The sequence below is a fragment of the Melitaea cinxia genome, chromosome 4 (genome assembly GCF_905220565.1).
Source record: "Melitaea cinxia chromosome 4, ilMelCinx1.1, whole genome shotgun sequence".
Lineage (NCBI taxonomy): Eukaryota > Metazoa > Arthropoda > Insecta > Lepidoptera > Nymphalidae > Melitaea > Melitaea cinxia.
This window is the reverse complement of record NC_059397.1, coordinates 5,507,091-5,519,286: the sequence shown is the minus strand read 5'-3', so window position 1 is coordinate 5,519,286 and position 12,196 is coordinate 5,507,091.

Genomic DNA, 12,196 nt, shown 5'->3' with positions numbered 1-12,196 from the left:
AATCAAAAGTAAACTATGTCAAACATTAAAACATTAATAGAAAAACAGAGAATTCGATAACCGATTAAAATTTTCACAACACCGCAATGAACATATCACTAATACTTACGGAACAACAACGTTAACAAATTTTGAATAATTTTAAATTAAAACACAAAGCCAATAACTGCATATCGATTTTTTTAAGTTTCAGCTTGAAGGAACGGTTTTCACGCCTCGAAGAATATGAAGCGCCCACAATAACTATTGGAACACGCACAAGAGTATAATACGTTTACTAGTCCTGTGCAGTGACCAATAGTTGTTTTGGGCTTCATGTCGGCGTCTTCTTTGACGACTCCGTTTCGGTACATTATCTAACTGAAAACAAAACTTTGTATTAGCTACACGTAGCAATACATTTGTAAATAATACAAGGGTTAGGAAATTATTCAATATGTAATATCGCATCTCAGAATTAAGAACATTGTAGAAATTCATGTTGTATAGATTTGGTTTTTGATACGGATATTGAAGTTGTGTAGAAAAAAAGTTATAAAAATAGATTAAGCTATTAAAAAAATATTGATTAAGTTTTTATTCGCGGTTATTTCTAGTATATTCTTAATTCTGAGTCATTATGTTACATAATAATAAAATATGTAATAAACTTTAATTATTTACCATATTATTTAAGGAAATGAAATGTTATCGATTGAATTAAATACTTAAAATAAAAAAGCGTTTATATAATTCATAAATTAGACAATTACATACATCATTATTTAAGTCATCACACCATCAAAACGTTTTTATATTTTAAAATAGTCGGAATATCAAATGTACCTAAGTAATTCAATTAACTCGTTCATTCAGATACGTCACATTGGTGCTTCGGGTTACGAAGGTTCATACTTGTAAATATATATTTTTGCCTTTCTCAAGCTTTGCCTATTTTACTATTTATGTAGAGGTAATGCTGAATAAAAGCAAAATATTATAAGGATTACATCATATAAAAAGGCCTTAATATTAACACATATATAACATAACCAGAAGAGTGCATAAACGAATGAGAAGACAAGTTGTGTAAAAGAAACACCGATATACATATAGGTAGGTAGGTACACAATTATTATAGTTCACGCGAAATTATGGTCTGAATTATTAAATGCTTATATTAAAAGTTTTTTACCTCGTTTAAAAGTAAGCTTACGAAATTTACGTTTTTGAATATCATATCAAAAATTGACCGCTCCAGCGGGATTCGAACCCGCGTCTCCGACTGACCGTGTCGGCGCTCTAGCCAATTAAGCTATGGAACGATGTACCCGCTAGTGTAGCTCTAGCGGGTACAGCGGGAGACGCGGGTTCGAATCCCGCTGGAGCGGTCAATTTTTGATATGATATTCAAAAATGTTTAGAATTCCTAATGTGAGGGTAACACAAAAATAAAATCGTACATATTGAAATTTACGTTCTTTTAGACTCCAATTTTCTGTAATGTTTTGCAACACGATTCAGCCTCTAACATCCTACTACTGGGCATAGGTCTCCTGTAAGAGAAGTCTCTGTCTGTCCCTGTGTGTCTCCACGTAAGAGAAGGATTGGAGCTTAATCCACCACACTGATTCCTTACGTGTTGGAGGATGTTATAATATTTTGTATGTATGTAAATGGATATTAAATACTAATACCGAATTCTACTCGGTCAACAAAATACATGCTTTTCTTTCAACGATTGAAATCACGGGTACAGATGAGTATTATGTATTTAATTTATGTTAACATTATTAGAGCTATTTTAGTTAACGTTGCTGAGAAAAATCACAATGTATTTTTTTTTTTATTACAATTGAATTAAATTATTTCCTATGTTTAGTCAAAGGAAAATTTGTCTACCTACTAAATTAAAATTCGTATTTGACGTACCTGATTATTATTAGTTTGTAATAATGTCTGATTTTAATTTTTATTTAATATTTTAAATTTTATTTTAAACATACAAATGTACATACATAATTATTGTTACATCGACTTACTTAAGTTCAATTAAATTTAAAAGTAGTTTTATGTTATCTTGTATAGGTAGTTTACTAACGAATGTTACGGTATTAAATATTCCACAGAATTTTATATATTAACACGATTACGCACAGTCTAAGAACACGGCTACGAGTCTAACGAACATAAAAACTCTTCCAATCAAATTTACAAAAGAAAAATGGGAGCGATTCTCGACACATCTCATTTTTTTATTTATTATCTGCGCTGTAATAATTTTAATTTACACTTAGAAAATATATATATATATATATATATATATATTGGCTATGTGGCTACGGTAGTAAAGAACATAGCCACTCCCTCTCTTCCCGTGGGTGTCGTAAGAGGCGACTAAGGAATAACACAGTTCCACTACCACCTTCGAACTTAAAATACAGATCCTCACCAACCCGCCTACCCAGCGTGGTGACTGTGGGAAAAATACACGAGTTGTACTTGTGGAGGCCTATGTCCAGCAGTGGGCTTTGATAGACTGAATATAGATATATATTGTTTTTGATGAAATAGGTAAGTACATCAAGAGCAGTCCCGTTAATTCAAGGTTCAGATCCGGTGGAAGATAAAGATGTTGGATTTACATCTTCATCGTATATAATGTGTACGAATACTATTTAGAAAACTAAATACTTACTATATACTAAAATTATACTACAGAGAAAGAGCTTCAATTCGCGATTCGATTTCTATTACTAACATTTTTACGGAAGTTTTTGTGATTGTATAATTTTAAGGCAGCTATTATTTTTTTTTTGCAATGCTGTCTCATTGTACCAATGAACCTAATAATGACAAGTAACTGCGGAGTTTCTTGCCGATTCTTCTCTGCAGAATCTACATTCCGAATCGGTGGTAGCTCTACTTTTACAAAAATAACAATCACTTTAAAGTTTTAATTTGTAAAATGACGATTCTAAACAGCTCATGGGATGTATTTGGATAAAGTTGTTTTTGATTTTGATTTTGAACCGCATTAATTTAATGAATCGTATATTTATTGATAAACTGTAGTGTATTATAAAATTATTTCAGCATAACAAACATATTATGAAGTTAGATATAATTAATAATAATAAATACAAATAAGATACCAAAATTGAATAAACCCTATTTCCCTACAGTTTAAGTTGTTTGAATAAAATAAATACCTGCCTTGCTCTTCTGCTCTTTGTTTATGCACAAAACACAACTAATATAGAAAATACAAAAATTAATTTTATTTTTGAATAAATTGATTGTTTGGCATTTAGTTTCAATAAGCTATAATTTTAGGTACTAGTGCCAAATATTTTTTAATTTAATTGATATAATCTCTAGCAATTGTTAAATTTTCGTTAAGTATAAAGCAGTAGACAACTTATTGAAACTAAGAGTCAAACATTACAGTTACAACTTTTTTCACTCACTTTCTTTAAAAAATACAGAACCTCAAAAGATCAAATTCTCAAAAGCTGTCTTTAAATAAATTGAATAAATAAATATCTTAAAATATTTGTAACACAAGACTAAGACTTTTATCAGCGATCGAAAAACACAAAAACACAAAGTAACTTATATTCTTTTTAAATTCTTAATTTCTCTGTCACAAAAATTTTATTTTAATATAAGTGTGTGTTTGAGAATTTGGCCACAAAGATATACATTTGTTTTACTAACAGTTTACTTATTACAATTGCTAAAGTTCGTAAAAAATGGTAGATTCTAATTTCTAATGCTGAAAATCTAGAAAGGAAATTTTAAAAAAAAAAATTAACGAGGGTATACAATTATTCGTGACTACTTCATATGTGACAAATAAAATATAAAAGTTTGTTCCTGTAATATATAAATAGTAGTTTGGATAAAATCAACATGTAAGAGTCGGTATATCGTAGAATTTCAAAATCCTTATTCTCTGGTCTTCGAATGTTGTTTATGAAAGGTCCGCAATAGCCGCTGTCACACGCACAAGAGTATATACTAATCTTGTGCAGTGGCCAGCAGCTGCTTTGGACTTCATTGACCTTCGTATCTTCGATGGTGTTGCAGTTGGCAATGCAGATAACGACAACGCAAACAAAAACAGATTAAACTAAGTTAAAAATTATAATATTAACATAAATATTAGTAACTATCAGTATAATAAAGAACGTATAATAAAGAAAACTGAAATGAATTATATCTAAATTTCACTTGTAAGACTATTCTCAGACACGAAGATGTTAGATAGTGAAACGATAAATGATAATAATATTTTAAATTAAAAGAGATACACATATAGTTAAAATATTTTAAACTATGTCATTTGACTTGACAGATGAGTTATGGACACGAATTTTAAAAATAAAAATAATGCAGTTAAAAATTGATACGAAATTTAATATTAATAGATATTTATAGTGGGGTAGAGCGTATGGCGTGTCAGAGCATGGTGTCGGGTGGCGCGAAGCCCTGCATAGTTCGGAAACCATACTACCGGCTTAAGCCGATGCACAAAGCGGTAATGCGATGGTGTTGCTCATTATTTATTGACATGTACATTATATTAAATTGCTTTTAAGTTTACCAATTATTCAGTCAGTAATGGAGTACAATATGTACTTATTTTTTAAATAAATTTTGATTTCGGAACGTTTATTTTCTTTTTAAGAAAAAAAAAACTGATTTGATTCTATGTTTAATTAAACTAGAATGTTAAAAATTTATAAACATACATATTTAAAAAAATAAAAGAAAATTATAAATGTTAAATTTAAAGATAAAACGCGTTAAAATTCAAAAAAAGTGTAATTACTGATAGATTTTTAATCTATAACTTTTCTATTAAATAAAAATAATATAAAAATGGATAAAATATTAAAAATACTCACTTGTAATAGAAAAAAAAAACAGCACAAAAAGAAAAAAATAGAAATACTAATAGACCGTAGCGGATGTCACTGTTGTATTTATTACTTGAAAATAGAAAAGTTAATAGAAACGAAGAGACGTGTACACCCCGGGCGAGCCGGGGTGCGAATGAATAGCCGAGGCAATGCGCCGCATCTACCTTATAACTAACAAAACGGACCTGTGTCCATCACCCTTAATTTGCTCCGCCCTAAGCTATGAGCTGAGGGCGGGGTGGTAAGCTGACGCGATTATTATATTATTTCTTTATATAATGTGCTATTTATATATATTCTACTTGTATATTTGATGAAGATGGATTTGTTGTTTATATAATGTAAATATAAAATAAAACATATCGTTGCTACTGACAATAAAATTGTAGAAAGGTAATTTAATCGATTGATTGATTAAAGGGAAAATGTAATTTTATTTTGCCGTAATCATTTTGACATTTTAACGACGTTTTAAAATAAAGTTTTTAAAAGTATACGACATTTCATTCAAATCTATACTAATATTATAAAGAGGAAATATTTCATTATTTGTTTGTTTGCATTGAATACGCTCCGAAACTACTAAAACTTATAAAAAAACATACACTATTGCGAAGCTAGACTATCCACGGGTGACAAAAACTGTTATATTTTAAATTTTTGTTAAATACCCGTACGAAGCCGGGGCGGGATCGTAGTAATATATAAATTGATTTTTTTCTTTTATTTAGTAATCATAAGATATAAGAGATAAATTGTCACTAGAGATTCCGCGTGGCTTTACGTGCAATAAGGTTATGTATAAAGTTCCATCATAATGCTTCCATCAGTCTGATTACAAACTTTAATATCGCATGCTTTTTCAACAAAACGTAACCAGATAATGGTGAAAAAAAAAACTGTTCAAAAATATTTAAACGAATTTTCCCTTATTATTACAATAATATATTTAATTTTTATTCAGTACAAATAGATAGAAACTATTATGTAAAATAATGGAAAAGGCTAGAATGTACAGAGGGCACCGAAGCCTTAGTAAGGAGGTCGACGCCTCCCTCGTTACAGGATTACGGAACCACCAAGATTTAAATCTACCATCTAACCGTACCATGTTACGTGGTTAAATCCAGCTGATAATAGTTTTAGCGAGTACAAGGTTATTTATAATGCAATTAATATTACGTAATCTGACTCTTATAAATATTGGTATAAATATTTCTATTTAACATTCGAGATCTTGTAGGCAGTCGCTACAAAGGAACTTCGTAAAGTTACTAAAAGTTTTACAAAAATAAGTAAAATAAAATAATATTGATTATATGGAAAGAATTAGAAGAGAAAATAATTTGCTCACAAATGAAAAAAAAGTGACTTCAATTAAATGGACAAGTAATACAACGTAGGTAAACGAAACCATAGTCAAGTAAATACGCATTATCAAAGATTTGTCAAAAAGTTGTAATCAGATCTCGATGAAATTTAAATGTGACCATCTGATAAATATCAGCTTTCGATTAAATTAAAAATCATCAAAATCTGTACACCCATTAAAAAGTTATGTGGTATAATACAACGTAGGTCGACGAAAAAATAGTCAAGTAAATACGCATTATTAGATATAGCTCAAAAAGTAGTTGTTAGATCTCAAATGAATTTAAATGGGACCAAATGACACGCACTACCTTACGATTAAAATTTTTTTTGTCGAAATCGGTCCACCCTGTCAAAAGTTCTGAAGTAACGTAAAAAAAATACTATCGAATTCAGAACCTTTTCCTTTTTGGAAGTCGGTTAAAAAAGTTAAATCAAGTATACATCTTATATGTCACGATTCAGCCCGTAACATCCAACTGCTGTCCATAGGCCTTTTCTCCATGTAAGAGAAGGAGGCCTCGTTCGTATTATTTTTTTTTAAATTTATTTATTAAGGAAACCAACAGCGATTCAGTTAATAAATACTATAAACAATTATAGAAAATAATTATATGTATACATGAAAATATTAATTATTTCTTAATTTTCTTATTGATATCGTTAAGTGATAAAATATTTTAATTTGTAATTATAATTATAGTTTTGAAGACCATCAACTTATAAAGCAATTTGAATAAATACATACATATTGAAAAATTGAAGACATATATTCACTTTAATATATTATTCATTAAATAATTGTAATGTTTAGATTAGTATCACTACCTGGATCTTTAAAATACTACGAAAAATTTTCAAGAAAGTATTCAGTGCAGTCCAGAATCTTCTGTGATACAGGCAGATGGACGCATATATACATAAAAATGCTTAAATAAAAAAATAAAAAAACTATACGTCAATAAAACTGTCAATCATCATAGATGGGTCACACGAGCCGTATTCAATCGTATTAAGTTTTCGATAAAAAGTATATCCTCCGGGGCAGGGTGGTGTAGACGTGGCACAGGTAATAAATAGATTAGACATTCGAGACCGAAGCCCCGCGGAAGTTGTGTCCGGCCACCCGACACCGCCTGCCCAAGCGTAATGATATATACGGAGCGGGTCGTCGATGATTAGTGTTTTAGTACGAATAGGAGAAACAGTGCGATTAGGGTAATAGGACATATATCACCATTTATTAGTCTCTCGGTACGAGGCAAAGAGACACGTGAAATAGTGCGATTAAAAAACAATTTGTAATTAACAACTTTTTTAAGAATTAGTGTGCCATGATTGATTAAGTATGTATCTATGTAATTAATTTCTTCTTATTGAAAACAAATTATGCTAAACCATAACCTTGTTCCCCATGTAGGAGAAGGATCAGAGCTTAATCTGCCACGCTGCTCCAATTCGGGTTGGTGGATATATTCCCTACTATGAGTAACGATCGCTATTAGGTGTACATGATAATAACCAGGACTGACGGCTTAACATGCTTTCCGAGGCACGGCGGGGAGACCCATAAGGACTGCACAAATACCCAGACCATGGCAAACATCTGTATGGCCGATACAAATGTTTGTCATGTGCGGAGATCGAACCCGCAACCGCCAGCGCAACAGGTAAAATCCATGGCTGTGACCGTTGGGCCAACGCGGCGTCATTCTTATTCATTTATTAATCCTGGCGGTCCTAATAAGGATATTGGGAAACTGTTATTAAATTATTGCGTTGTCATCGGTCCTTGATACGTTTGCAAAGTTTCAAATTAATCAAACTTCTGGAAGTTGGTGAAAATTATGCTCAAAGATTCCATTACATACATACAGCCCAAGCTAATAAAAGCGTGGTAAAAAAGTGTTTGTACATCCTCTGACGATATTTGCAGAACGCATTCTGTCAATTCTGTATCAAACGTCAACTGTGTCAAACGTAACCTACATTAAAAAAGTTTAAATTGTCCAAAGCGCTAAAGTTAGAAGGTGGTTATGGTTGTTTAGATTTCTTAAAATTTCTAATTTTCTGCGCAATTTTCTTATTTTCTTCTTTCATTAGATTATTCTCCTGACAATAACAAACATAACAAAAAAAGAATTAGCGAAATCGGTCCAGCCGTTCACGCGTGATGGCGTGACCAAGGGAAATATTATAAATATAATGTAAGACAAACTAAAAAGATAATTGTTATATATAAATAGAACTATAAAATTATAAAGTATAACAGCATACCTTATAATTGGTTCAATAGGTTCATGTGGTCGTGTTTAATACCTGTTAAAGCAATTATAAAACTCGACCTTTGCGGAGTCCTGTCTAAATTAATTCCAATATTGACAATATTTTGACGAATTCAGTTCATTTGGATAGATAAATTTGCTGTTTGAAATGTCAGCGCTTCTGGTGTGGTTTGAACTACGATCTTTAAGACGGTTAAGGTGTATTTAATAATAAGTTGTGGCGAAAACACGTCATGAAAAATATAAAGTACCTAAAAGATAAATTCAAATTAAAAACTCAACACTGTACACGTAATTGTGTTATTGGATCATGATCGCTGGCAGCACTCATGTACTGATTTAACACGTGGTTCAATAAGTCCCGAGACTAAGTACTAAAAAAGGTCTTTTTTATAAAATTAATTTTTATTCATCAACATAGTCTCCTCCAAGAGCGATACAGTCCCTCCAACGCTTTTCTAACTTTTCTATCCCATGTGTGTAGAAGGATTTGTCTTTGGCTTCAAAATAAGCCTTCGTTGCTGCGATAACCTCACTATTTGAGTCAAATTTCTTACCCTGAAGCATTTTTTTGAGGTCTGCAAACAGCCAGTAATCGCTGGGGGCCAAGTCTGGCGAATAAGGGGGATGAGGAAGCAATTCGAAGCCTAATTCGTAAGTTTGGCCATCGTTCTCACGGACTTGTGACAAGGCGCGTTGTCCTGGTGAAACACCACTTTCTTTTTGTTCATGTGAGGCCGTTTATCCGCAATTTCGTACTTCAATCGCTCCAATAAGCACATGTAATAGTCACTATTTATATTTTGCCCCTTTTCAAGGTAGTCGATGAAAAGTATTCCATGCGCATCCCAAAATATAGACGCCATAACCTTACCGGCCGATTTCTGAGTCTTTGGACGCTTCGGGCGGCTTTCACCAGCCGCTCTCCACTCCGCTGCCTGCCGATTGGATTCCGGAGTGAAATGGTATATCCAGGTTTCATCCATTGTTACATACCGACGTAAAAAATCCTTTTTACTATGATTCATCAGCGCCAAACATCGCTCTGAATCATTGATACGTTGTTCCTTTTGATTAGTTGTAAGCAAACGCGGCACCCACTTAGAAAAAAGCTTTTTCATGGCCAAATTTTTATGTAAAATAGTGAAAACACTACCAGCTGAAATCTTCACTATCTCGGCTATCTCTCGCACTTTTACCTTCCGATCTTCCAATACGATTTTGAGGACTTGGTTAATATTTTGTTGAGTCACTGCTTCATTTGGACGACCTGAGCGTTCCCCATCATTGGTGTCCATGCGACCGCGTTTGAAGTCGGCATACCACCGACAAATGGTTGCTTTAGAGGGAGCTGATCCTGCATAACATTTTATAAGCCATTGCTGTGCTTCAACGGTATTTTTTCCCATTAAAAAACAATGTTTTATCAACACGCGAAACTCGTTTTTTTCCATTGTATCGAAATTACAACCGTAGCGTCACTTAAATGTTTCAAAATCAATAATTTTATTGTTCCATTTTTAAAAATTTGACACATATTCTTGTATTGATAGCCAGTACTTTTTAAAAATCAAAAGAGTTTTTAATATATACGCCATTTCCAGGTTAGTCTCGGGACTTATTGAACGATCTAGTAATTTTAAAAATTTCGTTGTTCTATCTTTTTTCACATTTTTTTTTTCTTTTTGGATCCCTTAATATGTTATGCCAAAAAACCATAACAAATCATTTAATCTTTTTATTGAGTAGCACTGCTTGATGATAATCTACTTAATACACTTTAGTATGGATATTCATGCTTGTCTTTTTGATTCAAAGTTTATAAATATTTTAAGGCTATAATCATAATCATTCGAGTCAAAGTAATTACACGTTAACGCGCTAAAGTCAGAGTCGTTGGATGGAATTTCCATCAAGCCAAAATCTGTCGTATTGTATAATCATTGTTTGTGATATTTATAACAGCAATTTATATTAAACATTTTCAATAAATTTAATTAATATTATGCTTTAATTTGCTTATTCGTTTATTTTGACTCCTGTAGTTTTTTAAATGAATATTTATAGAGGATTTTGGCTATTGAACTTATTAATTACTGAGGATATAATTTTTTATAAACTTAAAAGAATAAGTCGGAAAACGGACAAAATGTGTAACTAATGTTTCAGTGGGGTGTGACTTAAACACAGTTTTAAACACTTTTTGTATTTTGTCTATGGTTACTATAACGGCAAGTGCCAAAAAACTCTTACCTAAGTTGCGATAAATGTTTTAATTTTTTTCAGTTCGATGTTTACATTATATCGATTCGATGTTTCGATGTTTATTATTATACGAAACTCTTATAAATATAATTTAATATCTATACATCTATACAAACAAATAAAATTGTAGTGTCTGTAATATTAAAATAGCCACTTTTTCTAAATGCATATGGATGTATACACGGTACATATACCAAAATGACATTTTTTACAGTTTTTATCTGTCTGCCTGTCTGTTTGTTCCGGTTAATCTCTGAAATGGCTGGACCGATTTTGAGGATACTTTCACTGGCAGATAGCTGGTGTACTAAGGAGTAATTTAGGCTATTTTTATTTTAGAAATTTATTTATTTTATTACTCTTCGAAATGAACAATAACTTTTTTGTTAATGTCTACGCGGACGAAGTCGCGGGCAAACCTACTGAAGTAATACAAACGTTTTGAAATAAAAAAATATTCTGTTTTTTGGAACACTCTTATTTAGTAAACAAATATGGCGTACTTTCCGACCACAGACAATAGAGTAATATTGTAAGTTTAGTAAAGTGACACAAAGAGCAAATGAATGAACAATAGTAATAAGCCATAGGCGAAGGTAAAATTCATTTTATGATCAAATCTTTAACGATACCATATTGCTAAAATTATTGAAACCAGTAGAGGTACAGAATTACGAAAAAAAAAAAAAAATATTAATCGAGCATCTGTATAAAAAAAAACAAATTTATATTTCGTTTATGTAAAATGATCGGTAATAAAAATAGGTAAAAAAACTTTTTAAGTTAAACGGTTTTATGTTAAACATACATTGCAATGTTTAAGATAAATGTACTAAAAACCAAAAAATAATAAAATAGATACAGTCGTGGGAATTATAAACATATGCATAGACTAGACTAAAATAAAACCGTGGGGCACGTCAATTGTCTACAATCGTTGATTAAAATGTTTGTTTTGTTCAACCGTGAAACACGTGAAACACGTGAGTTCACGTTATTTTTGGCGTAAACTTGTGGAGGCCTATGTCCAGCAGTGGACTGTATAGGCTGTAATGATTGAACCGACAACGATGGACGTGTGATAAGTAGGGCTAGAATGTGGAAACAAGCTAGCAAGCTCGATTATAAGCGAGTTATAGGGTTTCATAGTGGTGAGCGAGTAGTACTTTTATCATATGTTTTGTCGATTAAAGACAAACTACGAGCAGTGAAACGATTCCTCGCCAGCCAGCAGTGTGAATGTCTAACGATAAACTAGTTGAAACATCTCTTTTATTTACATGGAGTGTATAACTATTGGAATTTCCATGAGCAAGAAAATAGTAAGTAATTTCCTCACCGTCTGCGGGCCAACTGCCTATTTTAACG